At 47.6% G+C, this 22,126-nt stretch overlaps 2 long non-coding RNA genes across 4 annotated transcripts; one reads left to right on the top strand and one right to left on the bottom strand.

Moving 5' to 3' along the window:
• Positions 1 to 1,623: 1,623 nt before the first annotated feature.
• LOC109501765 lies at positions 1,624 to 6,861 on the bottom strand. 3 transcript variants are annotated; one of them, XR_006601055.1, is made up of 5 exons: positions 6,713 to 6,861; positions 6,205 to 6,298; positions 5,775 to 5,931; positions 2,707 to 5,677; positions 1,624 to 2,435 (listed from the first exon to the last, which is right to left on the bottom strand). It is a non-coding gene; the product is annotated as an uncharacterized LOC109501765 (long non-coding RNA). The 3 variants fall into 3 exon arrangements; XR_006601054.1 differs by having other exon boundaries at positions 5,775 to 6,298; XR_006601056.1 differs by having other exon boundaries at positions 2,707 to 3,053; positions 5,775 to 6,298.
• Positions 1,808 to 20,897, top strand: LOC123386717. The gene is made up of 3 exons (XR_006601057.1): positions 1,808 to 2,326; positions 18,854 to 18,939; positions 19,079 to 20,897. It is a non-coding gene; the product is annotated as an uncharacterized LOC123386717 (long non-coding RNA).
• The last annotated feature ends 1,229 nt before the right edge of the window (positions 20,898 to 22,126 follow it).

Here is a 22,126-nt window from a genome sequence, read left to right as displayed (position 1 = left end):
AGAGCTGGGTGTGGAGGCTATTGGGGAGAGCCATGGGGGCTATGGTTTGGGGTCAGGAAATGGTCATGCAGGAGAGCTGTGACCCTTCCCCCTACCTCTCCTAGTTAAACATACTACTTACTTATTTAGAAAACCGGTGAAGGGTTTAAATCCAGTTTGATACCAGGAAGGGCCAGCCAGCTTATGAAGGCCCAGAACTCTGGAGGCAGAGATAGGAGACCATGGATGAATGAGTCCCTGAGAATGTGCCCACACGTTGGATAGAATTAGTGTTCTTAACTGTGACTCTGTCTCCTAACAGCGTCCTGTGTAGATCTCAGGGGTTGGGGGGTCCAAAATGATATCTGGGTTACAAATAGGACCTTTGTTTGGAATTAGAAGACCTAGTTTGTACCTTTGCTCTGCCCCTTACTAGTCATGGGACCTTTGACAAGAAACCTGTCGAGGTTACTTAATCTCTCTACTTAGCTCAAATTCCTCCTCTGCGAAATCGAGATAGGAGTGGCTGCTTTGCAGGGTTGTTCTGAAGAGGAAATGAGAGAATGGGTGTGGAGCTCCTTGTACACTACCCATAGAACAAACTTTGGGAATGTCTTCTCTGCCCTTCCAGGACCAGCTCCTGTGTCACCTCTTCCTGGAAGCTTCTCCAGCTCTCAGGCAGGATCAGACTGGATTTCTTTTCTGCTCTCAAAATCCCATATGCTTTCCTTTCTTGGAGACCTCCTGGCAAGTTACTAGGTGGAGTGTTTGTTGTTATGTCTGCCCCCTTCCCCCCTGACCAAGTTTACTGGACCTCCTTGAAGGGATTCACTTCATTTTACTCACAGTCTTATTCCTCTTTAGTAGCAGAATTTCTACCCGGGCACATGGCTGTCCAGCAAGAAGACTCCATTTCCCAGCCTTCCTTGCAGCTAATGTGGCCATGTGATCAAGTTGTGACCAATGGGATATGACTAGAGGTGAGGGAGGAGGTCTGTCTGCCTTCTCCCTTTTCTTTCTCCTTGGGCTGGAGTGCGGACCATACGGATGAAAGCAACACCTTCATATTAGTTTTCTGAGGGCTTCCATGAGAAAGTACCGCAGACTTAGTGGCTTGAACAACAGGATTTATTGTCTCACAGTTCTGGAGGCCAAAGACCCAACGTCAGGGTGTCGGTAGAGTTAGTCTCTTCTGAGGCTGTGAGGCAGAAGCTGTTCTATGTCTCTCCCCTGGCTGCTGGTGGTTTGCTGGCAATCTTTGTCATCCCTTGGCTTGTGGAAGGATCACTGAGTACTCCCTGTGTGCATTTCCTGTATCTAAATTTCCCCTTTTTGAATTTTTTTAAGTTTATTTATTTATTTTGAGAAAGAGCGTGAGCTGGAGAGGGGCAGAGAGGGAGGGAGAGAGAATCCCAAGCAGGCTCCTCACTGTCAGTGCACAGCCTGACGCGGGACTTGAACCCATGAAACCGCGAGATCATGACCTGAACCACAACCGAGTCAGACGCTTAACCAACTGAGCCATCCAGGTGCCCCTAAATTTCCCCTTTTTGTAAAGACAGCTGCCGTGTTGGATTGGGGGGGGGGGTCCACCCTACTCCAGTATTACGTCATCTAAACTTAACTAATTACATCTGCAACAACTCTATTTCCAAATCAGTTTACATTCCGAGGTACTGGGGGTTAGAACTTCAACATATGGATTTTTTTTTTGGGAGGGTGGAGCACAATTCAACATGTAACAGTCTCATAGTGGGTGCTGTGATGTGCTGCTGAGATTACCTTTTCAGGAGCAAAGGGCTCATTCCCACAGCTGCCCACCCTCAGCTATCAGCCAATGCGGAGAATCGCCCTCAGCTGAAGAGAGTCTTCTGGACCAAGGTCATACCCACTCCCACGGGCAGCCAGTATCCAACGGCTAGTCCTTGTGTGTGTGTGTAAAGGCTTGGCTCCCTCGTCTCAGTTTGAAAAACCCTGAAAGGATATCACAGCCTCAGGGGTCTCCAAGGGGTCGGCTGAAGCCTTGGCCGTGCCCGTGTCACAGCCCGACTCCTCCCTCTGCTCAATCCAGCCGGTACCCCTTTCCACAGGTGTGGATCCTGCACGCTGACCTCCAGCTTGGAGTCTGCTTCCTGCGGTGCCCAAACGTCAGTAGACCCTACAAATTCAAGCAGAAGAGTCCTGTGTCCCCAAGCCTAAGGAGCTGCCCTATCAGCCCTGGAGTGTTTTGTGAGAACGATGCTGCTCCTCCATTCAAGCTGTGACTACTGGTGGTCTCTGTCACTGCGTCACCATCCGTATCCTCAGCGGTTGTGGACGCCTCGGAGAGACAACTTGCGCTGGGCAGGTGAGTGCCCTCCTGGAGCTCTGATGGTCCTTCTAAGCCTGCAGTTTCCAGGATTCCCAGATTCTGTGCAGATGGCATGGTGGAGAGTGGTCCCCAAATCTGTGCATCACTAGGGAAGATGAAAAATACAGGTTTGGTTTAACCTCCAAGACCTCTAGCATCATTGTGGTGGCGCCCAGATGGCTGTGGCGCAGCCAGCTGGACAGCCGTCTGCCGGGGGCACGTGGGATGCACTGGCATGGGGGAGCTCATCGAACTTTGCTCAGGAGACTTTGTTAAAGCTCTGAGTATCCCTCTTTCCATCTGTTACGTTTTTGGGCTCCAGAGTCCCCATCTCTAACACAGGGCTAAGTTACTTGAAAGTCTCTTGCTTCGCTTACTTCAGAGAGTTGTATGAGGCCAAACTGAGTCCGGATGAAGGGCTTTACAGGGTCCAGGACCACTGTCTAAAGACACAGGATGTGATGATCGTGATTGGTATTGACACTGAAAGGCTGTTCTGGTCACAGGTTGTGGGAATGATGCTGCTTGACAGATGGTGTTCCCAGAATGCTCCCAGGGGCCTTGTTACTGGGGGATTTTCCACTGAATGCAGTTCTCTTTCAAAGCTTTGTTTTGAAACTGGAGCGTCAGCGAGGAGCCTTGGTTCATCCTGGACGCGGGCTGAGCAACTCAACTCACTGAGCGTGGGGCAGTCCTTTTATCTAGGCCTGGACCTTTGGTTGACCTGGGAAGAGAAGCTCTTTCAGTCCCTAAGACAGTTGGCCAAATACAAGCTGCAGGTTCATTGCAGTTTCCAGAAGTCTCTGGACTGAGTTGACCCAAACTCTGCCTTTCTCTTGGATTCGATCTTTGGGACTGGTGTGTGTGTGTGTGTGTGTGTGTGTGTGTGTGTGTGTCTGTGTGTGAGGGAAAGGGAGTGAGGAAGGGGGTGGAAGAGGGAAGGGCAGGGGACATCACAGCATATTGGAGCTGGAGGAGGCTTTAGATCCACCCAGTCCAAGCTCTTCATGTTGCCAGCCGTGTCACAAGGCTCGGAGAGGTTTAGAATTCTGCCTAACATCACACAGCAGATTAGGAGCCGGCTAGGCGCAGAACATAGGAATTTTAAACTTCTGGGCTTGGGTCTGTTTACCACCCACAGGGTCTGTCCACTGCAGCTACCTCAGAGGTTCCTCAGGGCTGGGGAGTAGAGCAGAGGGCTGGACTCATTTACTTTAACCCAATTTTACATCTCAATAACCGGTTCCTCCCTCTGGTGCTGCTAGATCCTTGTTAGATTAGCTTCTCCTCGGAGGTAGCCATGGGCAGTGACCTGGCTGACCTGGGTTGGCCCTGCTTTGAAATGCAATAGAAAGTTGGTTCTGTTCTGGCGGGAGGGCAGCAAGGGAAGCGTGACACCCTCCGTTTCTCAACAGACTGCCCTGACCACTGCCTGAAATGCTGCCATGAAAGGCCTTCTTTAGGGTTGCCTTTCTAGAACTCCTCTATTTGAAACGTTAATAAATACTTTTCCATCTGACCTGCTATTGTTGCCTGAGAGTGTCTCAGATCTCAGGGCAGGTCCTGAGAGACGATTGAATGGAGCTCTTGTAGGGGTGGGGGTGGGGCGACGGGGAGAATAAGGAAGTCAGGACCCGGTTTGTGGGACACACATTTTTCTCACTGCCTGGAAAGTCCAGGGTCTCCTCCCACAGATGGAAAGCAGGGGGCTGGGGAGGCTTCAACACCTGAGTGGGGAGGCTACTGGGGGACAGGGGTCCAGGCAGAGGGCTAGCTGACACTTCTGGTCATCTCAGAGGCATGGAAGGGCTCTTAAGAGCCTTTCCTAATCTCAAGGCCTCAAGGTAGCCTTGGTGAGAAAGCAGAGGTGGGTTCGGAGCAGAGGTGGGCCGTAGGAGGGCTTGCGAAGGGGGTGGGGGTCTTTGCAAAGGCAGGGGAGTCCTCTCCCACCAGTATATGTGCAGGGGAAACAAGAACTCTGCCCCCTCAATATATTTGCAGCTTTCTCCCCCACCATTGGCTCTGCCTTCTCACCCATAGATCAGCATTTCTTTGAAAACAGAGAGAACACACAAAGTTTTAGAGTCATGAATATCATAGAAAATCCAGAAACGCATTAATAAAAAAAAACAATCACTTATAATCCTGTTGCCCAGAGAAAACCACTGTGAGCATCTGGGCTGTGTTCTCCTGGTATTTGAGGGTGTGTGTGTATGCACGCATGTGCACATATATGTGTGTGCACGTGCACATGCGAGTACATGGGTTTGCACACATGTGTGTACGTGCACACATGTGTACATATGTATACACATGTGCACATGTCCGCGTGCATGTGCACTGTGTGTGCATACGTGTGCGTGTATGTGTCTGTATATGTATGTGTTTGTCCATGTGTTTATAGGATCCAGCAGACACAGCCCTCTTCCCCATCCGTTCTCTGAACGTTTTAAGAGAGTCTGCAGAGCTGGCAGGGAAGATCTAAATGAAGAGAAGGGAACATCACAGAGGTGTGGGTAGAGTGAAGGAACAAATACGCAGTGGTGTGGCGCTTCGAGGCCAGCAACGGCTGAAGGACGTGCATGCCCTAAGGATGCCAGGAAGGCAGAGGGATTCCATTTGGAGAGGCTGTAGCCTTGAAGCGGGCTACAGAGCAGGGTGCATGGCCACAGGAGGATGTGGAAACTGCCAGCAATCGGGCACCCTTTGGCCCTTGCTGGTCCTTCCATTGGCTGTGTCCTCTGAAAGCCAGAGGTCAAGGCTGCCCTGGTGGTGTAGGCCACAGGGGGCAGCACCACGGGGACTCTTTCCCAGAGAAAGCGCACAATGGATTGGTGGTGGTGAGAGGTGCGAAGGAACAGACAACCGAGACTTCCTTTCCAGGGGAGGGGTGGGTGAGAGCTGGAGGAGGCTGATGTTGATGGTCAGCTACTTTACAAGTAAGTAAAAGTCAGGGATGGAGCAAAAGCCTCTCCTTTGCCTTCACCCAACTCTTTATTTGTCTGTCCGTCCATCCATCCATCCATCCATGTATCTAGCATGTATATCTGTCTCTAAATTCCTGTAGGAGAATACTGTAGGCAGTGTGAGGCAGCAGCTAAGTGCAGGCTTTGGATCCAGTGCCCATGAGCCGGGATCGTGTCTGGACCACTTCACAGTGGTGGGAGTCTGTCTGAGTTGGTGATCTGACTTCTCGGAGGCTCAGTTTCTCCATCTCTCAATGGGCCCAGTGGTGGTTGGGAGGCTTAGGTGAGTGAATCTGTGTAAGATGCTTGGAACAGTGCCTGGCACATAGTAGATGCTCAGTTTGTAGAATTGTATTAACAAAGGAGTGGTTGGGTCATATCACTTTGTGGAAAAAAAATAAAAAGAGCCAGTCACCGGGTTATGGGGTGGGGGCTGCTGTCAGCTTGCCCCCCCCCCCCCGTTTCTCTGGTTGGCTCACCCCAGGTTAGATTGCACTCTCCCAGTCGTATCTCCAGGGGTGACTCTCCAAAGGGTCTTTCTGGGCACTTTTCTTCTAGTTTATGCCTTTGAAAACGAAAATCCTCCTGGGAAGGGAGCCGTTCTCACTGAGGTGCTAAGAATTTATCAGATCTTGGCTGGCAGGCAGGAGACATTTAATGGCTCAGGATCAGAAAGGAGAGACCGGGGAAAGGAAGGAAGTAAGAGGAAGGGGGGAGTGTGACAGAGGAGCACAGGGAATGTGTGAGACACACAGCCCTCCCAGGGCCAGATGGGCACTGCTCCCTGCCTTCCCATAGGCCTCCGCTGCCGGAAATGCAGGGCAGCTCAGTGGGGTCAGCCAGGCCCCTCTCACATTCCTCCCTGCCACTTTGTAGGTCATGGGTCTTGAAGAGAGCCTGCTTTCTCACCTGGAAAATGGGAACGATATTCCCAAATTCGCTTGTAGTGAGGTTACACACAATAACGCACCCGTGGAGCTTGCGACGGTGCCTGGCACAAAACCTACGGTCACAAGAGCAGCACATGGTCACGAAAGACAAAGCCAGGGGCCCCGGGTAGACATTTCTCCAAAGAAGATATACAAATGGCCGATGAGCACATGAGAAGATGCTCAACATCACTGATCGTGCGGAAAATGCACATCAAAACCACGGTGAGCTCTCACCTCCTCCCCAGGAGTAGGATGACTTATTTAAAAAATACCTAAAAAAATAAGCGTTGGCGAAGACATGGAGAAAACGGAACCCTTAGGCACTGCTGATGGGAATGTGGAGCCAGGCACTCACGCGGTCCCTCAAAAAGTTAAACATAGAGATTCCATGTGATCCGGCCATCCCATTTCCGGTACGTGCCCCAGAGAAATCAAAGCAGAGCCACAAGGAGGTATTTGCGCGCTCAGACGCAGAGCAGCGTTACCTGCAGTAGCCCAAAGCGAAAGCAAGCAGATGTCCCCTGATGGACACACGGATGAACGCCCTGTGGTAGACACATACGCTGGAGTATTATTCAGCCTTGAAAAGGAGTGAAACTCTGCAAGAGCAGCAACGTGGCTGAGCCTTGAAGACGTTACGCTACGCGAAATAAGACCGTCACAAAGGGACCCAGACTGGTTGGCTCCCCTTCTGTGAGGTAGCTAGAGGGGTCAAGTTCCGACCGACAGAAAGTCGCATGAGGGTTGCCAGGGGCTGAGGGAGGACACAGGAACAGGGAATCCGTGTTTGAGGGGAACACGGTTTAGATCATGATCTCCCGGTTTTGTGAGTTCGAGCCCCCACGTTGGGCTCTGCACGCGGACGATAGGGCCTGCATGGTATTCTCGCTCCCTCCCTCTCTCTCTGCCCCTCCCCTACTCGTGCTCTCTCTGTCTCTCTCAAATAAATACACTTAAAAACAGTGATTAAACTGGTAAATTTTGTGTTATGTATATTTTGTTACAAAGAGTGTACAAAACCAAACCGAGGAAATTAAAATGATTATTGACGGCACTCACTATTATCTTTCTGAAAGTATATCCTTTCTGTTTTGTAAACACTCTTGTCTTCCCTAGTCGGCGCAATGCGGGGCTCTCCATACAGGGAAGCTTGCAACCAAACAAACCAAGACCGCTAAGCGAAGAAATAAAAGCCATGGCAGTTATAAGATCTTCTCTCCCTGGAAACACCTGCGTGGCTCAGTCGGTTAAGCATCTGACTCTTGATTTTGGCTGGGGTCATGATCTCAGGGTTCATGAGTTGGAGCCCCGCATCAGGCTCTGCACTTACAGTGTGGAGTCTGCTTGGGATCCTCTCTCTCCCATTCTCTCTCTGCCCCCCCCCCCACCCCCGCCCCCCTCAAAAAATAAATAAACTAAAAAAAAAAAAAAAAAAGATCTTTTCTTCTTGCCTGTCTTCCTTCTCCATCTCCTCCTTTCTGGAAGGCGGGTCCTCTGTCTTTGCACTGTTCTATTTCTAGAGCCTACCAAAGTGCCAGCATACTAGAATTTTTTTCAATGAATGAACAACAAAGGCCGTTCCTAGGAAAGGCTCGTCTCTGCCCTACTACTTATACTCCTAGACATGCGTCTTCAGGCAGCTGGCAAGTTATACAAAAGCAGCAGAGCAATTAAGAAGCTAATAAAAAAGACAGCCCCTCCCTCCCAGAGGAGGCAGAGCTATCTGAGTTTATTGAGAGAGAGCCCACTAGGTGAAAATTCAAAACCTTTCGGGGCAGAGGAGCCAAGACTTTGCAAGAAAACAGCACAATTCGCATCCCTTTCTACAAATGCGGAGTCCTTCATCGCTAACCAGAAAAACAAGTGTCCTCTCCAAGATCCAAGTCACTTTCAGAGGGACTGGCCTCATTCCCTTTGAATTACATAAGAGGCTTTCCTGGCACTCTATTTTATTCATTGAACATTCCTTTGAGATGCTCTAATCCTGGGATACACAATAATCACTTCTTGGTAGAGCAGGATTTATCGTAGGGTTTGAGAGCTAGTGCATTAAAATCCTTGGAGGCCGGAATGGAAGACCTGTTTGCCTGTTTGGTTTCTCTTCACAGAGCGTTTGGAACCATTGTGGCCCTTTCGCATCTTGCAGACCACGTGACTATATTTGGCGGGAGAGAAGAACGGAAGGGGCAGAAGTGGGGTCTTTGACTTCACTGCCGGGGGCAGCAGGGGGTCTGGTCGTTGCCCCGTTTTATCCTTAACAGGGTCTGTGTGTGGTTACCGCACCTTTCACCACCATCCTGTGCTCGCGAGGGTCGCCATTTGTATTAGCGTAACAGTGACTCTAACCACTGTGGCTTTAAACACCAGCCATTTATTCAGCTCATGAGACTGCGTGTGACGGGTGGTTTTGCTTTTCTGGGCAGGTAGGGCTTACAGCTGCTGGCTCATGCATCAGTGGTCGGCTCCAAGATGGCCTGGCGCTGACTGGTCTAAAATGGCACCAACTGGGTTGGCTCATGTCTGCTCCATGTGGCCTCCCATCCTCCAACAGGCTGGCCCGGGCTTGTTCCTGTGGCCCAAGGCCTCGAGAGAATGAAAGTGGACAAGGCCCCTTGAGGTCCAAGCTTAGAACTATCTGGACATCACTTCCACTGCGGTTTATTGGCCAAAGAAAATCCTTTTTTTTTTTTTTTAATTTTTTTTTTCAACGTTTTTATTTATTTTTGGGACAGAGAGAGACAGAGCATGAACAGGGGAGGGGCAGAGAGAGAGGGAGACACAGAATCGGAAAGAGGCTCCAGGCTCTGAGCCATCAGCCCAGAGCCTGACGCGGGGCTCGAACTCATGGACCGCGAGATCGTGACCTGGCTGAAGTCGGACGCTTAACCGACTGCGCCACCCAGGCGCCCCAACCTTGGCCAAAGAAAATCTTAAAGTCAGCACAGATTCAAGGAGGGAAATATGATTGCATGATTGCAGGCCTCCCCCCCCCCCCCCCCAATAATCTACCTTTCTAACTGTACAAGTTTGCTATCATCTGGGATATCATGTGACTGGGAGGAATAATGAGATAGCACTCAGCACAGTGCTTGCCATTAGTCATGCTCAGGAAATGTTGGATAAATACATAAAAGCATCTTGTTAGGCAGAGAATATCATGGTAAAAATGAGATATCATTCTTGTTCTCAAGAACTTAGAGCCAGGAGGGTAGACAGACTCATAAATGGGTCATTCCAACACAGTGTAGTCGGTGTGGTGATGGTAGTTTGTGGGGGATATTGCAAACACCAGTAAGATGAGGGCTTCCCTCATCCAGCCTGGAAGCAGGGTGGGATGTAGAAAAGCTAGAGGCAGTAAAGCGGAGTGGTTAAGATCATGGTTTCCAGCCATTTTGCCCAAGTTGAAATCCAGTGCTGATATAGCTGTGTGACCTTGGGTAAGTCATTGGACCTCTCTGAGTCTCAGTTCCCTCATGTTTAACATGTGGGAACATGTTTTTTTTTTTTTATTTTTTTTTCAACGTTTATTTATTTTTTTGGGGGGGGACAGAGAGAGACAGAGCATGAACGGGGGAGGGGCAGAGAGAGGGAGACACAGAATCAGAAGCAGGCTCCAGGCTCTGAGCCATCAGCCCAGAGCCTGACGCGGGGCTCGAACTCACGGACCGCGAGATCGTGACCTGGCTGAAGTCGGACGCTTAACTGACTGCGCCACCCAGGCGCCCCTAATGTTAATGTTTAACGTTAAAAGTAGTGCCTACCTCATAGCGTTTGCATGAGTTTTAAATGAACTCATGTTTGAAAAGCTCTTCTAACAGTGACCAGCACATAATAAGCGTTATAGGAGTGTGAGCTAGGATTATTATTTTTTCATAATTAGTAGATGTTAGTCAGATGGGGGCCTGGGAGAAGTCACAGCACTCTTGGGGTTGGGGACTTGGTGAGACCTTACTCACTTCTCCCCTTCATATTGTGCGCTGAGAAATGAACACGGCGGTCAGATAGAGGCGAGATCAGTTTCATACCCAGCTAGAACTAGAGACCTCAGCTCGGGCTTGAGGCTGGTGTGGTGTTCCTGCTCCTTTTGCCCCTCTGATAGACTGGTTTACTCACCCCCTTTCAGGGGCTAAGTCCTGCCCTGGTGAGTTTATCACAGGGCAGGAGGAGAGGAGACAATTAACCTGGGTAGTATGCAGGCAGACAGGTTCCCTGGGAGAGACCCCACACGGGACGGTCCCCCTCTTCCCGCCTCCCCATTCAGACAGCTAGGGATTATGGAGGGAGGAAGTGAATTTTCAATACTCTTCTTTCCCAAGAGAGGAAGGAAAGAAAGCTCTCTTGATCACATGTAGACATGAGAGGCGGCGCAGTAGACTGTATCCTTATCTAGTGGATATTCACTGTCCCTCACTTCTCCACGGGAAATGTACACACCCCTGCCTCATGGACGTTTGCTCCCCAGTGTGACTTGCACTGGTCAACACAATGGACAGAGTGATGTCTATCACCTCTGGCCCGAGACTTGAAATGTGCTTCTGTTTCGCTTGGCCTCCTGGGCATCTGCCTCTGTCATGGGGTCAAATACATACCCCTCGTACTTGTCTTTCAGCCTGGATCCTGCGATGAAAAGACGGGTGCAGCAGATTTGAACCTGGTCTGCGGCCTGGGGGGGCTGAGCCCCGCTGTGCCCAGCAGAGCCACAGAAGAGAGGGAAGCACAGACACGAGAAACAGACATTTCTTGTTGTAAGCCCCTGAGATTTGGGGCGTTGTTTGTTACCGCAGGAAAGCTGACAACTAAATGTGTGTAATTGGCTGATGGTCAGTGACCTCTAAGTGGGAGGAAGAGCATGAGCAAGGACAGGAAGCCGCAAGCAGGTCAGGGAGACTAGAGCAACACGATGGGGTTCAAGGCCGGAGAGCAGGCAAGGGACAGTCTGGGGAGGATAGGTGTCAGCAGTCAAGGTCTTTGCAGTTAGACTGAAGGAAATGAGAATTATTGAAGGGCTATTTAGGACAGTGATGTGAATAAAATTTGAACTGTTAACACATCCAGCTGAATAAGCAGAAAAGCAGGGAGAAAGCTGAGACCTGGCTCCTACCTTAAATAGCAGGCGGAACTTAGTGGGGCCAGGTCCAAACTGGAATTTAGGTCCTGAACCCTGTCCTACTTGGATGTGCCCGTTGAAAAGGAGAAGGGAGAGGTGAGATCAGGTTTCCGAGTCGAGCTGCAAAATAACAGGTTTGCTGTGGGAAGACCACTGGACCCGGAATTAGAGAAGGTAAGTGTGAGTCTCTTCTGCCATCCGCTTAATGTTACTGGCCTCACAGCATTCTGTAGAGTTCTGCGGGCAAGTAACGAAAACTTATTGGAACTATAGAAGCAAAAGGAGGAATTACTGTAAGGATACAGAGACGCTTTACAGAACTTAAGAAAGAGATACAGCTGGGCCTTAGGAAGAGATCAGGAGTGTCAAATTCATCTGGGATCATACAGCTTGTCTCTGCCCATCGGCTTCATTCTTTGTAGACTGACTTCCTGTGCTTTGGTTCATGAAACGTGCAAAGGTGGACACCTCATAGCTCGTGAGTTTACATCTTCTCTGTTCGAGCAGTCGGCCAAGACTGATCTAGAATCACTTAGATAGCTAGAAGAGACACTTTGATTGGCCTGCCTTGGGTTTATTGTCCACTCCCATCTCCATGAAGTCAGGGTCATTGAGCATAAACATCATTAAGGAACAATCATACGGGCAAGGTATCCTGCTCGAAGCAGGATAGTAATGCCAAGATTCATCTAGGGGAGTATCTCAGAACACAGACTCACTTGCTCAACAGAGACCTCAAATGCAGTGGCTTACATAAGATAGAAACAAGATAAATATTTCCCGTGTAACAGTTCAGTTATAAGCAGTATAGGGCAGAGAGACCACAGCTGAAGTACTAGCTGCTGGGCTGCATTTATCTGGTGGCTACGACCTGTAGTTTCACCCACCATGTGGTTCATTACGGCTCATCGTCTGATTCACTTTCAAGATGGTGGAAGGGGTAAGACTCCATCCTCTCTAAAAGCATGACCTCAAAGCTGCCCATGTCTCTTTTGCTCATATCCCATTTTCTAGAACCCATGTGGCCAACTGACCTGCAGAGCAGGCTGGGAAATACAGTCTTTATTCTGGGGTGCCATGTACCCAGTTAAAAACCGTAAGTTCTACTGCCACAAATGAAGAGAAGTAGAATGGTGTGGAAAAGCGAAACATCCTCCTACAGCATAATATTTCTTACCTCGACAAGTTGTTCTGGGGATCAAATGACCTGGTAGGAAAGCTTTATAAACTGTGAAGCACAATGTCATGGTATGAACCATGATAGAGAAACCTTCTTATGAGTTATTTGTAGTCCAGTGTTGGGATGAAGAGGCTTTACTTTTGAGTCAGGAGTTCCTCATTTATTATTTGTGTGACTTGGGTGAGCAATTCAAACTTTCTGGGTCTCAGTTTCATCAAAGATAAAATGGGGCTAACAATGGTGGGCTCAAGGTCACTCAAGTGTGTTAAGAAGATTAATTAGGCAATGTATGCCGAGTACTTAATACTAAGCTGGTCTATAGTGTTCAACAGTTATTAGCATTTACAGTTCCTCCTTAAAGTTAACCATTTGAGGGGCGCCTGGGTGGCGCAGTCGGTTAAGCGTCCGACTTCAGCCAGGTCACGATCTCGCGGTCCGTGAGTTCGAGCCCCGCGTCAGGCTCTGGGCTGATGGCTCGGAGCCTGAAGCCTGTTTCCGATTCTGTGTCTCCCTCTCTCTCTGCCCCTCCCCTGTTCATGCTCTGTCTCTCTCTGTCCCAAAAATAAATAAACGTTGAAAAAAAAAATTAAAAAAAAAAAAAGTTAACCATTTGATTCCCTGGGTTGAGCTTTAACTGAATTTTGACATCTAATGGAAATCAAGTCTCTGAGAACTTTTCTTGATTGCCTCCCTAGCAGCCTTCCCCAACCTCCTTTCTCCTCCTCTGCCTCTTGCTGTAGAGACTGAATATGCCAGTATTTGCTTTCCTAGCCTGCTTTGTAGCTAAGTGTAACTATGGAACCAATTCTGGTCAATGGGGTGTGCTGGGAAGTATTTTCATCTCTCATAAAGGGAGAGAAAGACACATGAAGGGAACTTCCCCTTTGCCCTGGCAGACCTCTCACCCTGCCACTTCTTCATTTCTTTGCAAGCAGTAGTATGAGAATGTGATGTCTGGAACCATGGCAGCCATTTATGACCATGAGGTAGAAAATAACCCTAAGAATTTAAAAAAGTCAATAAGTTAAGAATGGTAGAGAAAAAGAATATTAAAAGCCTGTGTTCCTTTTTAAAATTTTTACATTTTTATTTTAATTCCAGTTAGTTAACATACAGTTATATTAGTTTCCGGTGTTCAATATGGTGACTTAATACTTCCATACATCACCATGTAGGAGTGCTGAGCCAACCCTGGAACGATTTACCTCCAGCCTTCTCATCATGCAAGATAATAACATGTCTGCATTGCTTAAGTCATTTTTTTCTTGTTTTATTTTTTTTTTCCTTGTCACTAAACGCATTCTCATGGAAACCCTCCCATCATCGGAGGAAGGTACACCATCACTAAGGCTGTTCAAAAACATGTGCCACATGCTAAAAAGCCTCTTCCTCCAACAAGTATAGCAAGTGTACCCCCTCTTATGGTGACCCCTCTGACATGGACACCATTAATTTTGGATTTATGCGTTTTTAAAACGTCCGTCTCATTCCTCTATAGTTATACTCCTGAGTCAGCTCAGCTCTGTTCAACATTTACTTAGTACCACAACTGTATCATGGCATTAAGTGACGACACACATTGAAAAAGAGACCCAGATCCTGCCATCGAAGATCTCACAGCCTAGGGAGAAGAACAAATCGATGAACAGATAATTCCACAAAATGGAAAAGGCAATGGTGGTAGGAAGTACAAAGGAGGGTAACCAGCCACATGGCCGGGGGAGAAGGAGGGGAGCAAATCGTACCAGAAAATAGGATACTTATTAAACATCTACTACAAGGTGTGTGGAGTATATACACATATATACTTTTAACTGGAAGTACCAGTTCTGGATCCGACATAGGCACCTGAGGGCTGCTTCCTCCCAGCAAGGACCAGCATCTTTTTAGCATCAGCATATTAATTCATACATCCATACAAGGCAGAGAGTTGGATGGGGAAAGCACAGCCAGCAGGAGTGCCCCTAATCAATGTATCTAGGATCAACAAATTAGAGTTTGCTTATTTGCATATAGCCAATCAGAGTGAGAGTGTGAACAGCAACACCCCCAGGGAAACCAATCGGAAAGGGAGTTCCTCATTGCCAGGAACTGAGCTTTCTTAGATGACATTGGTTGGCACTGCAGGGGCCATCCTGTGGCCTCTGCACCCCTTCCCCACTGCCCTAAGTAACTCTGAAGGTCTTTGGCCAGAGGCCCTACCTAGATCATGCTCTGATGAGAACACCTGTATTGGATCCAACCCACGGTGATGGCGGACACAGCTGCTGAGGCGTGCGTGAGAACTTCTATTTATTCCTACAGGTACCTCCCTGGATGTTAAGGCACTGATCAAGCCTTTTATCCCAAAGGAATATATGCATGTACATTAATAGGGAGGTTTAGTCTAGGCAGTTTAGATAATTTTATATTGGAAGATCTTTTATTGTTAAATAGTTCATGTGTGTGTGTGTGTGTGTGTGTGTGTGTGCGTGAGATCTAAAAAGTGGACTCTAATGGGTTTCTACTTATGACAAGGCCAGTAGAGTGAAGGAAATACAGCTCACTGTAGCCTTAGACCCCTGTGGCTCCGACAGGGTGCTTCTAAATGGGGACTATGCCAGATACTTCCGTTAAATGTGCAGATTTTGTGGGCACCACTGTCTCTGTAATAAAATACCATCTGTAGGTTTCACTCAATAGGCCAGAGCCACAGTCAATGTTGGACTCCACAAATCCAGGAAAACACCCTCAGAGGACAAGGTCACCCTTATCCTGGCCATCATTTCCATATGCCATTTACTTGCAAAACTGATGGACAGTTCTCCTTCCCTTATATCGACACTTCTCAAGCTTATCTAATTCTACAATTAGAATGTCATCCTTCTGGCTACAGTCAAACAGGTAATCTGTGTCTTATTAAAATACCTCCCTTAGAGGGGCGCCTGGGTGGCGCAGTCGGTTAAGCGTCCGACTTCAGTCAGGTCACGATCTCGCGGTCCGTGAGTTCGAGCCCCGCGTCAGGCTCTGGGCTGATGGCTCAGAGCCTGGAGCCTGTTTCCGATCCTGTGTCTCCCTCTCTCTCTGCCCCTCCCCCGTTCATGCTCTGTCTCTCTCTGTCCCAAAAATAAATAAACGTTGAAAAAATAAAATAAAATAAAATAAAATACATCCCTCAGAGAGTGAGCCTTTACACTTAATAACCAGAAAAAGGATGTTTTTACATCGCCTCCTCTCAGTGGATGCCCTTGACAATCCAGTAAGATGGGTTTGACAGTTATACCTGTTTAATTGATGAGGAAACAGACGCCCAAACAGAAGCCAAAATTGAAAACCTTGGCTTGGATTACACATTTCTATGGATGATCTAGGCTCCGGTGCCTCACATTGCTCATCTGTGAATTGGACACAATTATGCAATCGCTTTAACTCTCTTGGATGTTATCGGGAAGCCAGAATGAAGCATACTATGTTTTCCTTGTTTGGTTCATTCATTCACATTTAGCAAATGGTTCTTTGCAGTCCTGATCTAAGGGACAAAGGGCTACCAAGATGCCTGAGGAGAAATTGCCGTCACCACAGTAAAAAATAACAATATTCCCCAATAAGGCATACCTTAGTATAATCATCTTCAAATTACATTTGTTAGGTATTAGTCCCATTTTGCAGCTACAGAGGAAACTGAGGCCCAGAGAAGTTAAGCAGTTTGCCCAAGGTCACACAGCTAGTAACAAAGGGAGTTGAGGTATGACCCAGATCTGACTCCAGGGCTTTCCTTCTCCATATACATGGCCTCTTCTACATTGGACTTTCTCTGCATTTTATTCCTTTCAACTGTGGCTGGGCCTATTTTATTTTATTTTTTCAATGTTTATTTTTTTATGCTTATGTGTTTTTGAGAGAGAGAGAGCGAGAGAGAGAGAGAGAGAGAGAGCAGGGAAGGGGCAGAGGGAGAGGGAGACACAGAATCCGAAGCAGGCTCCAGGCTCCGAGCTGTCAGCACAGAGCCCAACGTGGGGCTCAAACTCACAAACGGTGAGATCATGATCTGAGCCAAAATCAAGAGTTGGGTGCTTAACTGATGGAGCCACCCAGGCGCCCCTGGCTGGACCTGTTTTAGATAGATGCAACCAATCCGGCTTCGGCTCAGGTCATGATCTCACGGTCCATGAGTTCAAGCCCCGCGTCGGGCTCTGTGCTGACAGCTCAGAGCCTGGAGCCTGTTTCAGATTCTGTGTCTCCCTCTCTCTCTGCCCCTCCCCTCTTCATGCTCTGTCTCTCTGTCTCAAAAATAAATAAACGTTAAAAAAAATTTTAATAGATAGATGCAACTGGATGCTAAGTAGTCACATAGTCAAATGGAGATCTGAGCCAGCAGGTTGGCCCATGACCCAAGCAATTTGGTGAGAGCTGCTGGAACATTTTAGGTAAAGGCCTTGGGGGCCCAAACTCTGGACAACTGCTCTATCTTGCTGTGGCCAGGTGTGGGCTGGGTGGGCTGGTCACCATCTCCCGCCTCGGCAGCAGACTCTTGTTTCCCTTCCTTAACTACCCAGCTGGCTGCCTTGGTCCGCTTTGTCCGTGTCAGGATCTGGTCCCTGGGCCTCATCCCCTGTGCTATCTGCTGCGAGTGGCTGGTACCACAGCTCAAGAGCAAGCCTGCCGGTGGCCCAGGGCCGGAGGTGAGATGCAGAATGTCAGGCTGGAGGGGACTGCTGGATGGAAATACCCCAAGGACACATTAGTTTCCCTAAATGCCCTTCCGGCAGAATGAAGGTGCTGAGAATCCAACCAGCTGCCCTTTCAAAAGAACACGGAAGGGGCTGCTCTTTCAGAAAGGGCAGGAGGCCGAGCTGAAGCCAGGCTGGATTTTCTTGTCCTGTCCTTTCCCCGGCTCTTCATTTTGGCTCCCAGGACTCTAATCTGGATGCTGAAAACTCACGGCCTTCCATTTCATTAGAAACAGGAGATGGAGACCCTGAGGTTAACCATACACAAAATATTTTAAGAGTGGCTTTCACAAACATGCTCTTTATTCTTTTTTTTCATTTTCACCGTGTCCATGTGACGAAAGGTATCATTATGCCCATTTAATAGATGAGGAAGCCGAGGCCCAGAGAGACTATGTGATATAGCAGAAAGTGTGCAGGATGAGGAGTTGGAAGATTGGGGTCCTAAGGTGGCTTTAATCTCATAAAACAACAATGGACACGAAGGTGGAGCATTTTGCAGTGCAGAGAGCTTTTGCGTCTAGCTTTTTAACTCATGCACACAACAGACCCCATAGGGAATTCTATTATTAACTCCCATTTTGCAGATCACACTGTCAGTGACAGACCTGGTCCTGTAACGTCAGGTTCTATTTTTTTTTTTTTCCTTGTATTGCTTCTCCCGGAGTTCCTCAAATTCTTTGAGTCTCTATCCCAGGAGCTCGTAATTTTTTGTAAAGTGCCAGGTGGTAAATATTTTTGGCTTTGACAGTCATATGGTCTGTGTCAAAACACCCAATTCTGTTCCTATAGCTTAAAAGCAGGCCATCGATGTCCATAAATAAATGGGTGTGGCTGTGTTCCAATAGCTCTTTATTTACGGCAATGAAATCTGACTTTCACTTAATTTTCAGAGATCATAAAATATTGCCCTTATTTGATTTTTCCAATGGCTTAAACATGTAAAAACCATTCTCAGCTTGTGTAAGGCACAAAAAAGCAGGCGAAGACCGTAGTGTGCTGGTCCTATTCTATCTTTATCTGTGAAATTGGGGAGCAGTAACGCCTCTCTCTTGGGCTTGTGTGGATTAACTAAGACCATACAGATAATGAGCTTTGCACAGAGTACATCATCACCCTTATGCCACCCTACGAGAGCATGAACTTCCCTGGGCCTCAGTTTTCCCATCTATAAAAAGGGAAAGTTTGGCTACTTGTCACAGTACTAGTCTATAAATTTCTGCCAAATTGCTTCTTGATAAAGAGCTTTGACCACTTGCCTTCTTCCTGTCCTAAGGGCATCCATGCCTCCTGGATCTCCCCTGAATGAATTTTTCCACCCCACCTCGGTTTTGCCAAGTTCTTTTTCCCAGTCCTGGTCGTTGGATATTTTGTGCCTTGGCTCATTGGAGTGAGCCTCTGTTTTATGGAGTTATTAATGGGCAGAGACTCAGCCACTTGGTGGTGCTGTGGGAAGATGTTTTTTTCTTATAAAGCCACCTGGATGCTTCTCCCCGAAAACTTCAGGAATCAAGATAGGGACGCCAGAAATGGTGCTTCAAGGGAAAAGAGGTGTGGTTGATCCCCGCGCATGTGTTTCCAGCATTTGTCCACACTGTGTTAATTTGGGCCGTCTGGGCTCTGTGTTCAGATTCTAGGAATCCTGAGCCGGGCACCTGCATTGGAGGAAAAAGGGACAGGCAGATCTGGCGAGGTTCCTGATCCATCTGAATACCTGTAAGTTTCTGAGCCTCCCCCTTCTGCTGCCGTGGGGGAGGGAGCATCTCTCTCCTCCCCATGTATAACATGCAATATCTTTTGGAGCCATCAAATGGCCTTTATCTTTCGGTGAGCTGACTTTTTGTGACTTTTACAGAACTGCTGTTTGTGAGATGTGATGTCACATGGATACACCCTGGGGTATAAGCCAAATACCTGAGTTTGAGTCCTGGCTCCTCATGCGTGCACTGGGAGACCTTGGGTAAGGCAACCCGTCTCTCAGCACAACCAGTGAAATACGGGAGGCGGGGGTGAATAAAAATATCTAATCCCAAGTAAAACAGCATTAGGAGATTTAAGAGAGACCACTCATGTGTGAGTGCTTTGTAAACTGTAAAGCATCACATCAGGGGGAGGCATTAGACACTTCCCGAGGGCAGAGGACCGTCTTATATTACCCTTTATCCCCAGCCCTGACACGGTGACTACATCGCCGTGGACGCTCAAATAACATGTGCTGGTTGAATGGATGAACAGGTGGATGTAGAGAGTCATGGAGGGAAGGGCAGATTGGAAACGTGCCTGTTAGATTAAGGGTGTCAGAGGATGAGGCTAGAGAGGGAGCAGGAGGAGTAGGTCCTTGAAAGGAGTTTGGGGCTTTTGTCTCATCTGTCAGGAAGGCAGCTAATGCATCCGTCACCAGCTGGCCGCCTGGGCAGCCCGGCTCCCCTTGGGCCCAGCTGCCAGGCCCTGGGCCATCTGAGGCCTGGGCGACTGCTCCAGAGCAGGGGGGCCGACAGCTTCTGCCGTCACAGGCAGGCTGGTGACTTGTGTGGAATGCCCTGTCTCTCGTGCCTCCTTTTGGAGCCTAAGTCCCTGGTGACAGTAAACATAGCAGCCTCAGGGCCTGACACTGAGCTGCCTTGGGTCTTGGCAGGGCAGGGCCGAGGGGACCTGTATCCCATGGTTAGAAATATAAATAAAAACAGGACAGGTAAATATAGGCATTCGTGTAGGAAATCTAGATCCCAAGACTATTTTTTCCTGACCTAGTTATTTTTGTTTGTTTGTTTGTCTGGGACAGAATTACTTGGGAAATTTAATTGCTTTACCTGATTGTTAAAGACTTGATAGAATGGATCTAATATTATTATTTAAATAGAATAAGAATAGCTATGATTTTGTCAGTGCTTACTACATGCCAACGTAGGTTTTGTACTTGAGTGCATAGACGTAATCTTAGTACTAAAGGTAAGCATTAACCCTGTAGGATCATATCAGACAACTCTGTAAGGTAAATATTAGCATATACTCATTTTACAGATGAAGGACCTGAGCTCTAATCTTTAATTGCTTACTGGGGTCATAGAGCTGGCAGATGAAAGAGCTGGAACTCAAGTTATCCATCCATCCATTTGTTCATTCCACGCATAACTACTGAGCACCTATCATATTCCCGGCATTGAGGATTTATGAGAGCATCATATACATAAAAGTCCCTGGTTTTCCAGACAAACACAACAAATAAATAGAATGTGTAACAGATGACATGCCAGTAAGTGCAATGGTGAAGAATGAAACAGGTAAAGGGGTAAGTAGCACCAGTGTTGGGATGGAGGAGGAGAGGGTGGGCTGCAACTTTAAACAGGATGGCCAGGAAAGACCCCATGTTGCTTTGACATCTAAGCAAAGAGTTGAATATGCTGGGTTGCCGAGCTGCTGGATTAGAGAGTAGAACTTTGATGACTTTGAACTTTGTCCCACGGGGCAAGTTGAAAAATTATAGTCCATGGAAGATTTCTATGGATTCACTTTTCCCTTAAGTTCTTTCTCTCTTTCCTGGGCTCTGCATTTCTAGAGTAAGAAATAAGAAGGTAAACTAGGGAGGGGGTAAATTTAGTAAAATCCATCCATCCATCCGTCTGTCCATCCGTCCATCCATCCATCCATCCATTCATCCATCCATTTATACATCTTTCCGCCCATCCCTCCATCCGTTTGTCCATCTGTCCGTCCGTCCATCCATCCATCCATCCATCCATCCATCCATCCATCCATCCATCCCTCCCTCCATTTATCCATCCATCCATCCCTCCATTTATCCATCCATCTATCCATCCATCCATCCATCCATCCCTCCATTTATCCATCCATCCATCCATCCATCCATCCATCCATCCATCCATCCTTTCAGTGCTCATAGATTACAAGTCAGATCTATACTTCTATCCAAATGAAGAATAAGATCTAGATCTATACTGTTAGATACAGTAGCCACTAATCACATGTGGCTATTGGGTGCTTGAAATGAGGCTCTGTCACGGGGGAATGAAAAATTTAATTTTATGCAATTAACTAAAATATAAGTTAAAAAACCCTGGAGCAGTGTAAAATAATTTTTTTATGAAATACAACTTTATTGTTTTCCTGGGGTATATTTCAGTTTGACCATTGCAAACGTAGCTCTGAATTGAGGTTTACTTTAAGTGTAAAATATACAACAGGTTTCAAAGACTTTGTACCAAAAGAAAGATATATAAAATATCTTATCGGTGGGTTTTTGTACTGATTACATATTGAGATGATAATATCTTGGGCATCTGAGGTTAAATAAGATACATTATTAAGATTAATTTCTCTCTCTCTCTTTAAACCTTGTTTTTAATGTGGCTGCTAGAAAAGATAAAATTCCATATGTGGCTCACATTATGTTTCTAATTGGGCAGTGCTATTCTATCCCTGACTATCCTGGAGTTCCCAGGCAACGGGGCAGAGCTGGACGCATAACTGAATGATTGTAATGCCATGAGGTAAGTGCTGCAATAGACCCAGGAACTGAGTACTCTGGGGACAGAGAGCTGAGCCTTTCATTCTGTCTAGCATAGGAGCAGAGGAGAGGTGATGTCTTAAGCTGGGTCTCCAAGGTGAGTAGGAGTTTGTTATCTGGAGGACAGGGAAGGGGGCATCCCAGGCATTGGGCACAGCATGCATAAATATGGAGTGGCATGAAACAGAGGGGCCCCTGGAGCACATGGTCCTTGGGGGGAGGTGGTGTGGATACGAATCAGGAAGAGTACTGTTAGGGTCAGACCTCGCAGGGAAAGGGAAAGAGCATTAATCAGCAACAAAAAGGTATACTTGTTGGGCACCTGTGTGCCAGCCACTCTGCCAGATGCTCTCTCCTACATTAGCTCGTTTGTTGACT

Source organism: Felis catus, chromosome B4 (assembly GCF_018350175.1).
Source record: "Felis catus isolate Fca126 chromosome B4, F.catus_Fca126_mat1.0, whole genome shotgun sequence".
In the NCBI taxonomy this organism is placed as follows: Eukaryota; Metazoa; Chordata; class Mammalia; order Carnivora; family Felidae; genus Felis; species Felis catus.
The sequence above is the reverse complement of the archived record's forward strand: the minus strand, read 5'-3'. Positions and strand labels throughout refer to the sequence as shown.